Below are 19,677 nucleotides of genomic sequence, written 5' to 3' on the forward strand. Positions count from 1 at the left end.
TGACAGGTTAAGATAAACAACTCAATTTCTGTTAATAGCATTTATCATCTTTGTCAAAATTATCTTAACACTTTTAGAAGTTATAAATCCAGTCATGAAATAAACTGAAACAAAAATCTCACTTCATTATAGTCAACATTTCAAAGCAAATTATTAATTACATGCATTTTATGTGCATCTTTTTGCTTGGGATCTTCCCAGGCTAGTTTGCTTAAGTTGCAAATGTAGAGGTATAAAGGATCTGAAAAAAGAAACCAAAGAAAGAATTTCAAATTCCTTTTCAATAAGATCACCTTCAGTGTGTTTAATCACCTCGAAAGATCTAATTCATATAACCAAACCATTTGAAATGTATGATTCGATGGCTTTTCATGTATGCAGTTGTACAATTATTACCACAATGAATTTCAGAATATTTTATCTCCCCCAAAAGAAACCCCATACCAGGGCTGAGGGTGTAGCTCACTGGTAGACCACAGGCCCTGGGTTCAATCCCTAGTGGGAAGAGGAAACCCCATGCACATCTGTAGCAGTCACTCCCCATTCCCTCCACGCTCACTTCTTTCAGCCCCAAACTAAACTACTCTATGTCTCAAAATGAATTTACCTGTTTTGACATTTTCATATAAATGGTACCATGAGGTCTTTTGTGAATTTTTTTCACTTAAGCATGTTTTCAAAGTTCATCCAAGTTGTAGTATGTATCAATACTTCTTTTACTCCTAAATAATATTCCATTTTATGGTATATTTTTATACATTCATCACTTGATAGACATTTGCCTTGATTTCTATAACAGAGTTAAAAAATACATCAATTCCATTAAGAACCCAGAGGATGGCAAGTTTAAGGCCAATGTCAGCAATTTAACAAGGCCTTGTCTCAAAAATAAAAACGCTGGGGATGTAGCTCAAAGGTGGAAAAGCACTCCTGGGTTCAATGCTCAGGCATCACACACACAAAAAGAAAGCACACTTTATTATATGTAAGTTATAAATTTCAGTTTAAAGAATTTACAGTAGATAGTCACTCAAATAATACTGGATTCTCCTGGCTTGCCAGTCCATTGCACCAGTTCTCCAAAAGTGTGGTGTTGGCCTGTAATCCCAGCGGCTCCGAAGGCTGAGGTAGGAGGATGGAAAGTTTGAAGCCAGTCTCAGCAACTTATTGAGGCCCTTAAGCAACTTAGTGAGACCTGATCTCTAAAACATAAAAAGGGGGCTGGGGCTGTAGCTCAGTGGTAGAGTGCCTGCCTTGCACATGTGAGGCACTGGGTTGATCCTCAGCATCACATAAAAAAATAAAGACAATTGTGTTCATCTTTAAAAAAAAAAAAAGGTGTGTCTGGGGATGTGGCTCAGTGGTTAAGCATCCCTGGGTCCAATCCCTGGTTGCCCCGCCCAAAAAAAGTGTGGTGTAGGGACTCCTGGAGTCTCTGAGATCCTTTTCCAAGGGGACTGAGAGGTCAAAATTATTTCCCTAATAAGACATTTGCCATCTTCACTGTCATTCTCTCTCAGTTGTACAAAGGACTTCATCCAGAGGCTACATGATATGTTATATTGTAACAGTTTGAAGGCAAAACCAGACAGAGAATGTAGCTTCTATATTTTTGCAAAACTTATAAAACAAAGACACTGATCTCACCAAGGTTTTTGTTTTGGAAAAGTTCTTTATCATAAAAATACAGTAACATGTAATGGGTTGTTATTTTTAAATGCACACATATTTTTAAAGATAAATTTCCAAAATAATAAATACTGATGGATGTAATCCCACATAAAATCTCTTTGGGGTCCTCAATAATTTAAGAGCATAAAAGTCTTGGGACCACATTTGAGAATAGCAGGCCAAGAAATAGAATTAAAAAATAAGCTTCTTTTGCTGGTTCTCTTACAATAATGAAAATGGGGTATGAATATTTTCTCTCAAACTATCTATGACAATCACTGCTACTATATATACCTGTATACTTTATCTTCAATTCCGAAAACAAAAAAAATTCTCCCCCTAAATATTATTTCCCTAGTTGGCGATATATAACTTTAATAGCAATAATGTTTAAAGGTTAAGTTAAACTTCAGATAAAAACAACCAAGCTTTGATCCAGGGTTGTAGCTTGGTGGTAGCCTGTGTGGCTAGATTCCCAGCACACTGCAAAAAAACCAACCAACCAGAAAACAAAGCAAAACAACCCTAAACCTTAACCAAACTTTAAGGTGCTCTGCCAGTAATGAAACTGTACCCCTGGCTACCAAGTATATAGTCCTAAAATGCATACTATGAGCTATTGGCCAAGTACAATGAACTCATTGTAAATAAAATAAAGCCTCCCAGACCCCACATAGGCAAAGAGTCATAGGAGAAGAAACATTCAAATTTTTATACTATCCTTCCATTACTTACTTGTCAATCCAACACCTCCTAAATCCATTAACTCTTTTTTTTTTTTTGGGTGCTGGGGATCGAACCCAGGGCCTTGTGCTTACAAGGCAAGCACTCTACCGACTGAGCTATCTCCCCAGCCCCTAACTCTTTAACTTTAATTGAAATTTTCTCGAGACTCCACTTTTTTCCACATCTGCTGATAAATACAAGAACTAAAAACTTAAAGGGGAAAAAAAAAGAGCTACCTTAAGTCATCTTTTAGGTATACACCTTGGTTTTACACATAAGTGTAATGAGAATCCAAAGTTAGTGAAATGATTTTATACAGACAGTGGGATAACTAGAACTATAAAATATAGTCCTTTTGACTCAAATCCAGTACCCCTTCCACTACACCATTCTCACTTAAAATTTGAATGACATTTTAAAACAAAAAAAATCCCTCCAAAGTAGAAAATGAAATTATTCCAACTACTTATATAAATGTTCACTTCACATATTACATATCAAACTATCTTAAAAGTGGCAAAATAACACCAACTGAACCAGGGCGAGCCTAGAGTTAGCGCTCTCTGATGCCAGATTAACACTCTCAGATGCCCCTGTGTTTGGGAGGGTTTTGAAGGTAAAGAACATACACCTTTTGGTAATCTACTTCTAAAACCCAGATTCCTTTTTCTCTCTGAGCTTTCAACACATCTCAAACAGCAGCAACAATCAGTGAGAGGGAACTGGGGTTAGGAGAAGGAGTTGAAAGAGAAGACAAGAGAAGTATTTTGCTCAGGACTCCAATGGTGACAGAGAAGCCAAAGTCAAATTAGCAGCACATCCCTCATACAATGGAAGCCCTGTGGATCTCATTGCTCTATTCCATTCTCTAAGTCATTGTTTATCACCACTTAGCAGAACTATTAAAATACTGTCCCAATTCCCCTGCTACCTCTTTTCCAACACATCCAATGTTGGCATCAGAATTATCTTAAACACACAGTCTCACTTAAACTTGAACGCTTATGCATTACCCTGAAAACCTAAGTGCCCTAACATGACACTCAAGCATCCTTTGTGAACTTGATCTTGAACTACCTTTGTAGTCTCATCTTCCATGTCCCCACCCCTCTCAGTAACTCCAATGTTCCACATACTATTATTAGTTTTTCCTCCACAAACATTATCCTTTCACTCTTCATTGATCCATTTCAAGTAATGATTCTCAAATTTGCTCTTAGGACACATCTGGAAATGTCTGATGACACTTTTAGTTGTCACAATTTAAGGGGGATGGCACTATAGGCATCTTGTGGACAGAGGTCAGGAATGATTAGGACAGCATCCCACAACAAAGAATTACCTAGCCAAGCACTGTCAAGGTATATAAACCTTGCCTCATTTCACGTAGCTCTCTTTGCCTTCCTAACAAGTCCCTGTTCTAATTTATAAGGCCATCAAAATGGCACACCTCTGAGGACCAAACCTCACCCAAACCCAAAACGAATGATTTCTTCAATTCTTTTACCACTGCTTTTTCCACTTTTGTTTTGAGGTGCTGAGGATTGAACCCAGGGCCTCCTACATGCTAAACACAAGCTCTACCAGGGCTCCCCAGTCCCTCACATCACACAGCTCTCAGCTGTTTAGCCCCATTTGACCTTAGAGCACCGAAAGTAGAGATTAATCATCTTTATACTCCCCCTGCTTAAAATGGTATTGAATGAATTCAATTCCGTCAGTAGAGTAAGAAAGGCATCAGCAAGTCCAAGTTCTTCATTTCATAATTTCATCAAGGTTAAACCACTTGCTTACTAGTTAGTAGTTACAACTATAAGCCAAGCCTTTTGACTGAGATTAGAGCTCTTTACTACCCATTACTCTCTCACAATTAGACTAAGGAAAGTTGCAACCACTCATAAAAAACCACTCAGAGCTATGAATGGGGTGGCACAGGCCTGTAATCCCAGCTACTTGGGAGGCTGAGGATCAGAAGTTCCAGAACAGCCTGGGCAACTTAGTGAGATCCTGTCTCAAAATAAAATAAGGGCTGGGCCTGCTCTTCAGTAGCAGAGCACATGCAAGTACAAGTCCTTGAGTTCAACTGTGGGGACCTCTCCTCAGGAAACTTCCCACAGCCACCTTTCCAGGAGCTGCTTCTGAAGAAACACAAAGAAACAAAAAGTAGAAGACAGTGTTTAGAACAAAACAGAAGCATAGGAAAATGTTACCCAAGTTCAGAGAAAATAAAATACCACTTCCAATTGGAGAGAATTAGAAAATACTCCACAAAGATGGCATGTCAGCTAACGCAAAGGAGAGATGGAGCTCCAAGAATGAAACCACTAGGATGTGAAAGTCTGGAGCACCCAGGTCAGCTATGGACCCTTTGATTAGCTAGGGAGGTTAAGAAAACCTTGCACTTGTACATGCCTGTAATCCCAGGGACTTGGAAGGCTGAAGCAGGAGGATCACAAGTTTGAAGCCAGCCTCAGTAACTTAGGGAGACCCTGTCTCAAAAGGACTGGAGATGTAGCTCCCTGGGTTCAATCCCCAATATAAAAAGAGTGGGAGCGTGGGGTAATCTTGTTAAAGCAGATTGGACAACAGTAAAATTATCTCATTCCAGAAGAACTGGCATAGTAAGAGTTTTAAATAACTTTAGGGAGAGAACAGATGAGGTACACACTTGAAGGTGATTCTTGAGGCTGTGTAACACAGTAGAAACCAAATAATCTTCCCATGATTCTCCTTTCATTGACAGGATTCCCCTTCTCACAATGGATCAAGGCAATCTTTAGCTCACACATTTATATGGCCCAAATAATGAAATGCACCGACATCAGACAAGAACAGACTCCATTAGGTTCTTCCACCAACTCTAGGTCTGGCCCCACAATCCCTTTTGCCAGAGCTCAAGGGAGCTCCAAAGTCCACAACTCATTAATATACTTCTACAAAAGACAAGGTAAATACACATATACATACTGATTAAATTTACATAAATGAGATTTTCTATAGTAACTTCCCTAAGAATCCAGACAAACACTGTACATAAGCAGCAATCCTCCTTTCATTTACAATGCATTCCCAAGCTGGGCGAGATGGTTGCACATCTGTAACCAACTACTCAGGAGGCTGAGGTGGGAGGATAGCCAGCTCAGAGGGCAGCGGGGGCAACATAGGTGGACCTTGATTCAAAACAACAACAGAAAGCAACAGTGTATTCCTGAAAATGTGACAGAAGTCAAACCTTTCAAAATCAAACAATAAAGTCATGATTTTAGGGGTTTTCCTGCCCCCAGAAAGCAGGAAAATATAAAACCCCTGATTATCCTCATTTTTCAATAAGCTTTAAAATCACACTTTTGCCATAATTTTCTACTTCATTCTAATTACTTCATTCACCACCACCCAAAAAGGTCAACATAACCCAACCAGCACAACCTAACCCAGTAAAGATGCAAATCCCTAATCAGTTCCCTGTCTCAAGGATATTCAGTTTCTTTGTTTTCCACTCATTTTTATAAAAATACACCTGAACTTTCAAATAAACAAGATACAGCTGTAAAAACACAGCAAAGCTTTTGAAACCAAACTGTACTCAGGCAATACCACTTTGTCAAAAAAAAAAAAAAAGGAAAAAAGAAACCTCTTTTTTAAGCTAATGCACAGAAGTCCGAACTTAGCCAACCTAAGGAAGGAGAGGCTTAGGGTTGATCTAAAGACTACACAAAAATCAAATATATCACAGTTGAAGACTAACATTTTTTCAATGGCAAAAAAGGTATAGAAACCAGGAAGCAGAGCTCATCACAAAGCTCTTATAAAAGACCCTCCTATATCCAACTGTAACCTGCACTATCATCTCATTTCCCTAGTTCACAGCACATTAAGGAAACAAAGACCAGAACCACAACTTAAAACAATGAAAGTAAGTTATCAAGAAAGCAACATCATTCCTACAATTTTAATTTTTAAAAAGTCTGGAGTCTTTCAGCGTACATGTGAACTATCCTGTAAACATCAATAACTGAAGATGAAAATCAGACATTTAAAATCAAACAGGCCAAAGAGCAATTATAATTATGTTCATGATATAACTGGCATTAGCAAACAAAGGGAACCCCTAAAAAGAATACAGGAATAACAAAAGTATAGAAGTAGGAACACAAGGGAGGTGGTTTATGGAGAACTGGGAGAGTCAAATAAATGGAGGACGGGGGATTACAAGAAAAATGATGGGAAAACAAGTAGAAAAGTTACATTAATATCAACCCTATGATGAGAGTTTTGAACAGTCCTTACAAAAATAGTATCTTTTAAAAAGAGGGGGAGGAAGGGATATAAAATGTCTTTCATCTGGGCACGGTGGTGTGCACCTGTACTGCTTGCTACCTGGGAGGCTGAGGCAGGAGGATCACTTGAATCCAGGGGTTTGGGACCAGCCTGCACCTCACCTTAGTGAGACCATGTCTCAAAACAACAAAAGTCTTTCAGGATGAACAAATGGCACCTCCTCAAGTCCTGAGGCAGAAGACAGATCTGTGAAAATGTGGAAAATGTGACTTATTAAACTGATTATGTAACTCAAGATCTTTAATAATCAGAAATTCTGAGGAATGCATTTGCCCCAAATGTTCAGAGTAATAGTGTTTTTAAAAAAAAAAAAGACAATTTAAAAGGCATTAAGGAAAAGTTATGTAATGATAAACTCATTTAAAAGATTATTATAGGGCTATGAAAAAATATTTATAGAAAGTTTAAAAATAGAATGGGGAGGGAGTGTACCTACAGTATTTCCCATCTAATTAAAGATAAATGAAAATAGACCTGTCGAATAATACGGGTGCTTCTATACGTGAAATTAGCAGAGGTGGGGTTTTTGTTTTCCTTTTGTCTTTTACCCTCTTATGCGCCCCAATCTTTCCCTTAATGACAGAATATATTAACTTCACAATCAGATACAAATTACAGATACAAATACAAAGCATAACATCTTTAGAAAGCTTTCGATTAAATATTAAATTATGGCTTAAGAAGCAAGCTTTGGTATTCTGAAAATTAATTTATACAGAACATTATTCCCCAAGACACCAAATTAATGAAATATTACTGTATTTGACAAAGCCCTTTTCCAATTTAGCTTACACCATTGGCCTGCTTTCAAAATGGTGTTGTCTCACAGACTCTTAACCTCTAAAGTGTTTCTGGAAACTGTTTCTTAAATTCACTCTAACCAGTATATGACAGGGACAATTCTTTTTTACCTTATATTCCTATTACCTAATACATAGTACAATACCCAGTACATGATAGGCATTTAATACACAATTGTTGGAATTAATATGAAGTACAAAAATAAAAAAGATTCAAGATAGAATTAGACAAAGTAATAAGCCTGAAGAAAAGCAGGATATGCAGGAATTAATCTTTAAGTCAGCATTTCTCTCAAGATGGTTCCCAGTGTGGGAATTTGTTAGAAATGCCTACTCTAGGGCCCATTCCAAACTTACAGGATCAAACTCTGGGGGTGGGCACAGCAATCTGTTTTAATAAGCCCTCCAGTTTGGTAAACACTGCTCTTAACCAGGAGTCAGCAAACCATGGTCACAGATCAAATTCAGTCCCCTGTTTGTATTCAGTCCACAAAGAACGGATTTCACACAGGAACATTTGCCATCAATCTGATGGTAGAAAATGAACCCCAATTAAGCATAATGGTGTATTACCTCCCCCCACCAAATTCTGTTGCACTCATCAGACTTGAATTATACATGACTGTACTCAATTATCACTCTATCTTTAATTTCATTAATACAAAATTTATCCAATGTCCTTGATTTTGCCTCAGCCCACAAAGAGCAACATGTTCATTATCTGGGCCTTCGCAGAAAAGGTTTGCTGATCTCTGTTCTGAATTAGAACCCCTACCAAGGAGAGCAACCAAATCCTTCTACGTTATCTTGATCACAAAACACTCCGTTAAGGTAGAATGTGGGCCTAATACCATAAGGCAATTTCTAGGCTGTGAGGTCAAAGTTAATGAGTAGACTTAAAAACGTTCCAAGTAACCAGGTAAAAGAAAAGAACAGAAAAAGAGAGATATAACCAACAACCAAAACTTACATCTCTCAAAAAGCAGTCAGCAGAAAGAAAATGGGCACAAAAGATAGGAATGGGAGGCTTCTCCTACTCTCTCTTTAGCTTAAAATTTCTCCTCCTCCCAATTCGGACTGTAAAGAATGGGAACTAATATCAAAGATTACCAAGTTCAAAAATCATCCCAAGGAAAACAATTCCTTTGATAATGGTTAACATGGGTCTAACATGTTCAAAGCTCAGTTACACAAAGAAAATAAAGTATACGGTGCCATATAACAATGATGCATCAATTCTACACAAGCAGTTTAAGGCACCAGAAATCAAATGCTGCCCCCGATTCTGCCATTCAGACAATCAATACATAGTTACTGTGAACGGCATTACTCTAGGTGCTCTGTAATACACAAAAGTAAAAGGACAGAAACTCTGACCTTATCCATTATCAGGGAGAGTACTCAGTGTTAATTTTATAAATGACTCCAAAGGTAATGGTTTAGAAAATAATGTGCTTTGTTGCATACAGAAATAGCTTCATGAAGAAGGTAATCTATACATGCCTATCTTGGTCATGCTACTTCATCTCTTTGAGCCATTTGCCTTATCTGAAAAATGAGGGGTCTGACTATCACCAAGATCTATTCCAGGACTACTCATAAAAGGATTACTAGGTCAAGTGACTCCAAGTAATGAAGAGAATGAGCAAAGGAGCAAAGAATTTAAAAAAAGCATACCGAAAGCTGGGGATGTGACCCCAATATCTGAATTTTTAAAAAGGAAAGCAATGCCTTAACAGATATTTAAAATACTAATTTTGGAGCTGGAACCATAACTGAGAACATTCTCAAAAGTGATAAACAAATGTATTAGATACACATATGTGAGCAAGTGTGTGTATGTGTGTAATCCCTGTCCTGACACCTATTAATCTAGTGTCTCAATTTTTCACTGTTTGAGTCTGGAACTTTGGGCAATGTGACTGACAAAACTAAACTCACGCAAGAATACTGCTGCCTAGTGGTAAAACACAAAATGTAAAAGGTCTCATCTCCCTCTTCCTTAAAATGAACTACCAAAAAAAAAAAAAAAAAAAGGCCTAGTTACACTTTAGACTCGCCCAGAATTTTTTTATTTTAAATGCCCAGTTCCTTCTCCAAATCTACTCGCATACAATCTAGAGAGAGTAAGACCTACCTAGGCAAAAATATTTTGAAAACGCTCCACAGATGATTCTGATATATAGCTGAGGCCAAAAATCCCCATTAGGAAGTAACCGAGAAAAAAAAACCTGAAAATTCATTTGCTGAATATACGTACAGGACACAGGGATGTGTGTTAAAAGGCCTCAGGACTTAGCACAGGTATATTTGAAGAATAAATTTTAAGTAAAATACCTCATCCTAACAATATACTACCACATCTCATTCCTTAAAAAGTGTATTACAATGATCATCACTTTATAACAGTAATAAATGATAAATCCAAGCAAAAAATTTGTCGTTTTCCTTAAAGTACATAAACTTTGTCACTGAAATCCTATTTTCTATGATAATTTAACAAAGAGCTTTGAATAATTTTGTGTCGTATTAAGAATCCTCATAGGGATGGGTGTACAGTGTACTGGTAGAGCTACACCCCTAGCATGCAGGAGGCTCTGGGGTTCAATCCCCAGCACTGAAAAAAAATTTTTTTAAAAACAAAGGAATGTTCAGATATCCTACACTTTTAACTTCCTCCTCCCACACAGAATGTAGCAAAGGGGATCAAAGAGATTAAGAGATACAAACACCAAACAAATGTCTGTTATTGCTATTTTGTTCATTCCACAAAACAATTATCAAACAATGCCACAAAAATCCAAAAGTAAACCCTTAGCTTTTAAAAGTTTTTTTGTGTGTGAAAATAAACTAGTTTTAAACCAAATAAAACTCAGAATTTTCAAGTTGAGATAATAGATTTTCGCATCACTAAATATTCACTTATGGGATGATTTAAATAACTTACAGGACACAAATGCCTGTTTTACATCTTTTAGGAATGTTGTCTAACATTATTTTAGTCATAAACAAACCCAGCAACTAACTATCACTGAACATTCTGTGAAACATATGGAAGACAAAGAACCTATTTGCTACACAGTTTAAACATCCCCCTTGACAAACCAAGATATTTCTCAAATTACATTTTGATAGTCTTACAAACAAAACTAAACCTAAAGCTATTCTGATAAAGCCAACAATTCAAAATATCTAAATGTTTTTTTCCAAACAATATTAATGAGTATCTTTTCACTAACACATTTGTTGAAGAACCACACTGGTTGAGACCCACAGACTTCAGACCCTCACCTGTGTAATGAAAATACTGTGTACATAATAAATATAAATGCTTAACAGTGCCAACATGTAATTAATGCTCAATAACTTAATTATACTGATAACTGACAACAGTTGGGGAAAATCCATTTACTTATTTATCCACGTAAAAGTTTTCAACTCTGCGTATCAGAATCATACACAGTGCTTTCAAAATATACCTTTGCCCAAGCCCCAGATCGGACAAAATTGATTAGTCTCTGAGGGTGAGACGCAGGAATCAGTTTTTTTAAAAAACTCCCAAGTGATTCTAAGAGTAGTAGAGGTCAATGCATTAACTCTTCCCCCAAATAGTTAAGACTACGCTAAAATAATACAAGAACTTAATAGATGGCTTTCAAATACACAGCTCCTAAAAGAACCAAATGGAAACCCGAATCCTGTTTCTCAATTTTTGAAATAAAAAACATTTCAGGATTCAGAAAACCTACCAGTAAGAGGGGAAAATATAATGCAGGCAATAAATGACAGATCATGTCCTTTTAGAACAAAAGTCAACTAGTAGCTCTGTAACCATGGGATAAGAACCCTTCCTACCCTGATTATAGCCCAAAAGGTTCAAAAGAGAAGTAATCCTTTAACACACACACACATTTCAAAAACCTTCTTTAACCCGATTTAAGGATTGGTTTTGATATTAAAATTCTGGAACTAATGCATAAAGACATTAAAATTGATCCGACGAAATAAAAAAACGCTAAAAGAACGCTTGCATGTACCCAATTAATCAAGAACTGGATGACTGGCAAATTCATGGCAAACATCCATTTCCAAAACTATAAGCAGCATTCTTAATACCATGTCAAAGACAAATGATCTCTGAAGAGATATCCACGAAATCTCTCATCTTCTTGAGATATCAGAAAATGTATTTCAAGATCCTGGAAGACAAAAGAGCTGAAGTAAATCCTACTTGAGCATTCACTGATATTAAAAATAAGAGAACTATGGAATACCAACAAGACATCTCAATTTGGTGAAGGGTAAAATCTTCCCTTCGAAGTTACTTTTTATAAGAATGTAGATTCTCACATGTACCGTCCTTGCTGTTATTCAGTCCCTCCAGAAATTCTCTGAAACTACCAAGGTCAGCAAACAAAAGAAACAGCAGAACATTAAGATAACAAGAATTAACAACAGTTACATGTTCACTGAAAAAATTTATGAAAAAGAGTCAAGAGAAGAAATGCAGTATAGTCTAAAAGTTACATTTTGAAATCAGAGAAAGCAAAACATATTAGAAAATACCAAAAACATTTTTGAGTTCACCCTTGGATTATCGATTCTGAATACTTGAGGTTTTCCCTCAACCCAAACACTGAAACAATAGTTTAAAGGGTTACAGTTACAAGAATGACAAAGCACAAGAGTTTAAAAATTGAGCAAACAAATACTGACTTCTTTGTGTATTTATTGCATATATTTTCCAAGAATTTAGAAGGCATTTGCTGAAACCAAAATGGCAGCCCAGTGAATCAGTCGACCAGTGAGAGATCTAAAGGAGTTTGCAGTCTCTATTTTTAAGTTCAAGTGTAAGGGTTAAGAAAGCCAAGCTAATCTGGGCTAACTAGCCCTTTATCATAAAGGTAGATACTGAGCTCCAAGAGAGGGTTAGGTACCTGCACAAAACTTTCTTAATGCACCCAAAATGACTCTCCCTCAAGAGTGAAATTATACGAGCGGTATTCAGAAGACTCAGGGGTTTCCAGGTAAAAGGCGGCTACTCTCTCTTCTCCCAAAAGCAAGCAACAACATTTAACCTACACCTACAACTGGTTAAATTCAGACAAGCTGAAACAACCACACACACCTGTAAACTGCACCAGGAAAACACAATTAACGTTAGAACTGCGGAACTTCCAAAGAAAAACAACGATTTAAGCAGGATCTGCTCAGAAAAATAAAAACTAAAAAATTCCTTAAAATTGCAGGGTAAGTTGCAGCCGCTGCAGAAATCCACACCAAAAACAAAAAAAGGCCAAACCAAACAAGTAGACACCTGCTCCCTAACTCTTTAAATATTTCACAATGAATGAAAAATAAGCCATTTGTCAAACCCGAAGCCTCACACCCCAAGAATCTCAAGGTTTTACCACTAACCGAGTCTCACATGCTAATATTTTCGCAGAAACAGTTAAAAATAGAAAGGTGGTAGGTCCAAGCTCACTTGGAAGCGATTTCGGCATCAAAACATCGTCCGCGGCTTGGCCCTGGGCAACGAAGGGGGGCGAAGAGGTGGCGGCGGCCGATAACCCGGCTCCGACTTCCAGACCACAGGGCCGCGGAGAAACTGCGGGTTATCGCGGGAGGGTGGGGGGAGGCGGACAAGTCGTCAGGCCCGATAGCCAGGCGCAGCCGAGGCCTAGCGCTACCGCTCCAAATCACTCCACCTCAGTAATGGCGTTTGGTGTCAAGTGGAACGAGACTGGGGAGAAGAGCGGCCGCGACTCCGCTGGGCTGCAAGGCCCCGGGCGGGGGCGGTTCGCCCCCGGCGCTGACCCGGCCCCCGGGTGCGGATGGGGGGGCTGCACGCCGCGCCCGGAGACTCCATCCTCCTACTCGGCCCCAGACAGGACGGGAAGGGGGAGGAGGGGGAGGAGGGGGAGGGACGGAGCCGTCAGCCATTTTCCCTTACAGTCCAAAACACACAGACACGCTCTCGGGACACCGGCTGGGCAGGGAACAGAACCCCGCGCCCGCCCGCCCCGCCCGGGGCGGAGAAGGGGAGCCGGGAAGCCCCCGGCCCCGCCGGCCGGCCGGCAGCCGCTGAGGGAGGGACCTCACACACACCCCCCTCCCTTCACCCAGATCCAGCTGTTGGCCCCGGAAAGGCGCGTCGCCCCGGAGCGGCTGGCTACTCACCGCACGACACAGGCGTCTTCTCAGAACCGGGACACGCGGAGGCGGGAGGCAGCAGGAGAGGCAAACCTCAGTCCCGGGGCAAGGCCTAACCTGCGAGCATCCCAGGCTCGGGGGTGACGGGCGACAAAGTGTTCGAGAGGCTGCAGCGGCCGGGCTCGGGACTGCGGGCGTTAAAACTAGGGGGCTGCACACGAGCGCCGGAATTCGCTCCTCACCCTGCAGCAGCGGTGGCCGCAGCCGCCGCCTCCTCCTCCTCCTCCTCCTCGGCCGGCAACGGCCCTCTTCCCCCTTCTCCCCTCGGGCTGGGGCTCTAGCTGAGCTCTGAAGGGCTCCGGGCGGTGCGTTTCTCCTGCGTCACCTCCTCCCGCTCCTCCTCCTGCAGCGGCACCTTCACCTTCCCCTAGACGCCGCCTCTGTCTCCGCTCCAGGCCTGGTCGCTTGGCTGCGGCTACCTTCTCGCTCCCGGCGCCGACCCGAGCACCGGGCGCTAAGGCGGCCGCCTCCCGCGAGAGAGAGGCGGCAGCAGCGGTCTCCCGCGAGGCCTGTGAGCTGTGCAAGGCGGGGAGGGGCTCGGCGCGGCAGAGGCCCAAACGGGCCTGGTGCGGAGAGGTTGCGGCTCCGGCGGCAGCGGAGACTAGCTTCCGCAGCCGCGGATACCCGTCCTCGTCAATATGGCGGATCCGGCAAACCAAAAAGAAAAAAAACCGCTCGACCAGTGGTGGCGGCGGCGGTAGCGGCGGCGGCAGCAGCAGCGGTGGCGGCGGCGGCAGCGCGGCGGCGCAGACTCCCACTAGCCCCAGCACCGCCCAAAGCCCCGAAGTCCTCCGCCCCCTCAAGACCCCGCCCCCTCCAGACCCCGCCTCTCGACCCTCCCCCTGCCCCTGCCCAGCCCCCTCTCTCTTCGCTACCCACTTCTCCCCCTCCACCCGGGCTGTGGAGCCTGGGAGAACCGCGTGAGCCACTTGGGGGCCGGGCCGGTCGAAAGACGCCTGGAACCCTGAGAGCTGGGTGGGGGAGGGGAAGACAATGCGGTAAAGATTGTTCGCGCAGTACCGTTTCTTCCGGCCAGCCCCTCCAGGGTCATGCTACGGCCAGAAACTGTTCCATACCCCTCAGCTCGGGAACCGAACGAGGGCAGAGGTGGCGCGAGGACGGGCCGCGATGGGGGAAGGGAGGCCCGAGAGAATCCGGCATACCGCGCCGGAGGAGGGGCTGGGCGGTGGGGACTAGCTGAGTATGTGGCGCGGACAGGGTTAATCGCGTGAGCCGCAGCCGCGTCGCTGAGTTTGACTCGGGACGCTTGTTTTGTTCCATTGTGAACCGTGGCCCCGCCGACGAGTGCCCGGATGATGACGTCACCGGCCTCCCCCCCCTTTTCCGGGATTGGGGGGAGGGGCGGCGGAAAGATGAGATCCCAAGACCAAACGCTGGGCGGTCGCCTCCGCGGTGCCTGGGGGTCCCGGCGGCTCAGCTGACCCGTGTCACGTGACACGAACGGGCCGGGCCACGGGCGGCGGCAGCGGCGGCGCGATGTCCCGAGGGTTTGGCCACCTGCTCTGTGCCGATAGGGGGAAGGTGTGGCTATATCTCCGCCGCGGGAGGAGGGGGTGTTGGGAGTGGAAGCCTCCTTCCCACCCTATGAGGGAGGCGCTGTAAGAAACTCATTCACAGGCTCCTGCAGCATCAGTACCCACAAGCATTTAGACTTTCTCACATCCCGACCAAGCATTCTTTGGCCATAGGAGCCCTTGAAATAGACCAGCAAAGACAAAGATTACGCAGTGCCACCGACAGCACAGCGACGAGGCAGCACTAAATGTTGCAAGATTAGCTTCTTGCCAAATCATCAGCACGATTCAGTGTTAGAACCCGGAAGGGACTTATGAACCCATCCGCTATGTCATGGACTATTTTCCACATGTTTATAATCCAAAATGCAGGCCCCATAGGGAAAAATTATCAGGCTAATCTCAAATAAGGAGTGCTTGGAACAATTCTATACAGTCTACCTAGGCTGCATTTGTTTTATGCAGTCCCTAATCTACCAGAGATTTCCTTTCGACTTAAAAGTTGCCTCTGAACACTGATCGCATGCAAAATAGTAGTAAAATTCTATAAAACAAGATGTGTTATATTTTGGATAGGACAGGGTTGAATTAAGCTATGCTGTAAATACAGTAATTTATAATAAAAAAATAGATAAAATGGAATCCAAACTAATTTAGATGGTGGACCCCGTTACTGGCATCTTAAATTTTTAAACCATTTCTCCATACAACACTAAACTGTTTTCACCACAGAAATTAATGGTGTGTCCAAAACCTACCATTCATAGCCCTAATCATTCTTAACACGCGTTTTCTTTTATAATTATTTCCATGCATAGTTTGCCTCTCCCAGTAGCAGCTCAGCAAGATCCTCAGCCACTTATTAAAACCCTGTCTTAAGGAGAAGACACTTCCACCTGTATAAGCTGTTTAGTTTGCTAGGTGCATGGTGGTTTTATTTAATCCTCAGAACCCTGTGAAGTAGCCAGAACATATATTGCTGTCCTTGATTTTCAAGATAAGGAAACAGGGTAAATGATTTGTCTAGAACCGACAGGACTGGTAAGTGTTGAACACAGGTATTTAAACCCTATCAAAAGTACTCTTTTTTTTTTTTTTTTTTTTTTTTTTTTTTTGTACTGGGGATCAAACCCATGGCCTTGTGCTTGCAAGGCAAGCACTCTACCAACTGACCTATCTCCCCAGCCCCATCAAAAGTACCCTTTAACAAAGATGTCTGCTGTCACCAGGTCTTTTCAACATTATACTTGAGGTTCTAACGTAGGATAGGAAAAAGAAATGGAAGACATCCACATAAGAAAGATAAGAAAGGAACAATTACACTTTCTCTATTTGCTCATGACAAAATTTTATATATAGATAATCCTGGCTAATCCACTACAAAAGGTATTAAAGCTAATAAATGAGTTTAACAAAGTTGCAGGATGTAAGATCAATATTTAAAAATCAATTATATTTTTATCTAGCAAGAAACAATCTGAAAGTGAAATTTTGATTAGCATAAAAAGAATAAAATACTTAGTAATAAATTTAACAATAGCAGCACAAGGTTTCTACTCTGAACAACAAAATATTGCTCAAAGAAATTAAAGACCAGAATAAATGGGAAAACATCCCAGACTCAAGAATTAAAAGATTTAATACTGCCAAATTCAGCAGTGCATACCTGTAATTTCAGCTACTGAAGAGACTGAGGTGTAGGGCAAGGTGGTACATGTCTGTAATTCCATTGACTGGGGAGGCTGAGGCATTAGGATCTCAAGTTAGAGGTCAGCTTCAGCAACTCAGCAAGATCCTCAGCCACTTATCAAAACCCTGTCTTAACATAAAGGACTTGGGGTGTAGCTTAGTGGTAAAGTGCCTCTGGGTTCAATCCCCAGTACGAAGATAGTTTAAGTCCAGCTTGAGCAACACAGTGACACCCTGTCTCTCAAAAAAAAAAAAAAAGAAAAAGAAAAAAAAATCAGTGCAATCTCTATTAAAATCCCAGTAGACTTTTTTGCAGAATTTGACAAGATGATCAATAACCAATTCCCCACCTCCAAAAGGAGCCAAAACTATCTTTAAAAGGAGAACAAAGTTGGAGAGCTCCTATTTCCCGATTTCAAAACTTCTGCAAAACTACAGTAATCAAAACATTACTGGCATAAGGACATGTGTGTACACTAATGGAATAGAAAGGAGAATCCAGATATAACCCCTCACATATACAGTCAATCGATTATTAGAGTATCAGTGTTTTCCCGGCAATATGTATATACATATATATGCAAAACAATGAAGTTGGATCTTTACCTCACACCGCATGCAAAAATTAACTCAAAATGGATCAAAGATCTAAACCTAGGAGGGGAACTTATAAAACTCTTTGAAGAAAACAAAGGAAAAGCTTCATGACAATAGATTTGGTGATAATTTCAAAAGTGAAATTATAATAGCACAGGCAACAAAAGGATAGGTAAACTAGGCTTCGACAAAATTTAAAACTTTTATACATCAAAAGATACTAAAAAACTGGGCACAGTAGTATGTGCCTATAGTCCCAGTTACTTAGGAGGCTGAGGCAGGTGATACCCTGAGCCCAGAAGTTTGAGGCTAGCCTGGGCAACAGTAATATTTTGTCTCAAACCAAACAACAACAACAAAAAGATACTATATCACACTATATAAATATGTATAGTTACTATGTGTCAATTAAAAGTATTTTTAAAAAACTATCAACAGAAAAGGTAACCTAGAGAATGAGAGAAACCATTTGTGAATCATTTCTGATAAGAATTAAAAAGAGGCAAAGGATTTGAATAGACATTTCTCTGAAGATATACAAATGGACAATAAGCACATGAAAATATGTTTAACATCACTCTTATTAGAAAAATTCAAATCAGCAAGGTATAGTGGCACATGCCTGTAATCCTCAGGAGGCTGAGGCAGGAGGATCACAGGTTGGAGGCCAGCCTCGGCACCTTAGTGAGACCCTGTCTCAAAATAAAAAATAAAAATACCTGAGAATGTAGGTAGCTTAGTGGTGGAGTACCCCCTGGGTTCAATTCCTGGTACCAAAAAGAAAAAGAAAGAAAGAAAAATTCAAATCAAACACCACAATGGGATACCACATTTTCATACCCACTAAAAAGGCTATTATTAAAAAAAGAAAATAACAAGTGTTAGCCAGGATGCAGACAAACTGGAACTCTCTCTGTATTGCTGGTGAGGATGTAAAATAACTGCTATGGAAAATAATGGGACAGTTCCTCAAAAAGCTAAACCTAAGTCATCATATGACCCAGCAATTCCATCCATTCCTAGGTAGAGGTAGATCCTAAAGAATTGAAAGTCAAGTCTCAAATAGATTTTGTACACCAACAGTCATAGCGGCATTATTCACCATAGCCAAAAGGTGTAAACAACTCGAACTTCCAACAAACAAAAGGATAACAAAATGTTGTATATGTACACAATGAAATGTTATTCATCCTCAAAAAGGAACAAAACTCTGATACACACTACAATATGAATGAACCATGGAAACATTATGCTAAGTAAAAGAAGTTCAAGGCCAGCCTTAGCAACTGAGCGAGACCCTGTCTCAAAAAAAAACGAGCCAGGCACAGTGGTGCATGCCTGTAATCCCAGCGACTTGGGAGGCTGAGGCAGGAGGATGGCTTGTTCAAAGCCAACCTCAGCGAGGGTGAGGTGCTAAGCAACTCAGTGAGACTTTGTCTCTAAATAAAATACAAAATAGGGCTGGGGATGTGGCTCCGTGGTCAAGTGCCCCTGAGTTCAATCCCAGGTGTCCTTCCCAAAAAAAAGGGTTGAGGGTGTAGTTCAGTGGTACAGTGTGTGCCTAGCATGTGTAAAGCTGTGGGTTCAACCTCCAGTACCTACCTTCCGCAAAAAAAGAAGAAAAAAAAAAAAAAAGTCTAAAACTGATAATTACCCATGATCCAGTCTATAAATTACACTCTTTCCAGAAGTTCAAGTCTCAATTCTCAAGTCAAACTCACCGACAACTCCTTCTCAGGCCCTGTGGAGCTACCCAGGTGTTCTGGGTCTGTCTCCAATGCGTGGCCTAAGGTACTGCCCCTTTTTGACACATTCCATTCAGTAAATGGAATAGGAAAATGAATAGTTCCCAGTTACAATAAGTTCAGTGCCACAGCGCAACTCAAATTAAAATGCATATAGTCCAGGTCTTTCTTCTTTCTTTCTGTTTCTTTTTCTAACACCTGTCCTTTAGCTTTAAAAATGCCTTTTTTTTTTTTTTTAAACTTCCTTGTTCTACCTCATTAGGGCAAAACTTGATTACATGACATTTCCTTATAAAATTTCCTGTTGCACTCTCTCCCCTCTTCCCCACCCCTGCACCAGAAATATTGGACAATTATACTCAT

The 19,677-nt window shown here is 41.1% G+C and overlaps 1 protein-coding gene across 3 annotated transcripts in view; it reads right to left on the bottom strand.

Annotated features, from left to right (window-relative positions):
• Nucleotides 1-14,495, bottom strand: part of USP9X (ubiquitin specific peptidase 9 X-linked) — a 115,196-nt gene extending 100,701 nt beyond the window's left edge. For 2 of the 3 annotated variants that reach the window (XM_079122802.1, XM_079122800.1), the window contains exon 1: nucleotides 13,716-14,495. The gene's annotated coding sequence lies outside the window, so the exon portion shown is untranslated. Of the gene's footprint in view, nucleotides 1-13,020; nucleotides 13,282-13,715 lie in introns of those variants that run through there. The other variant, XM_079122801.1, reaches the window with a different exon arrangement.
• Between the last annotated feature and the right edge of the window lie 5,182 nt (nucleotides 14,496-19,677).

This window comes from Sciurus vulgaris, assembly GCF_902686455.1.
Source record: "Sciurus vulgaris genome assembly, chromosome: X".
NCBI lineage: Eukaryota > Metazoa > Chordata > Mammalia > Rodentia > Sciuridae > Sciurus > Sciurus vulgaris.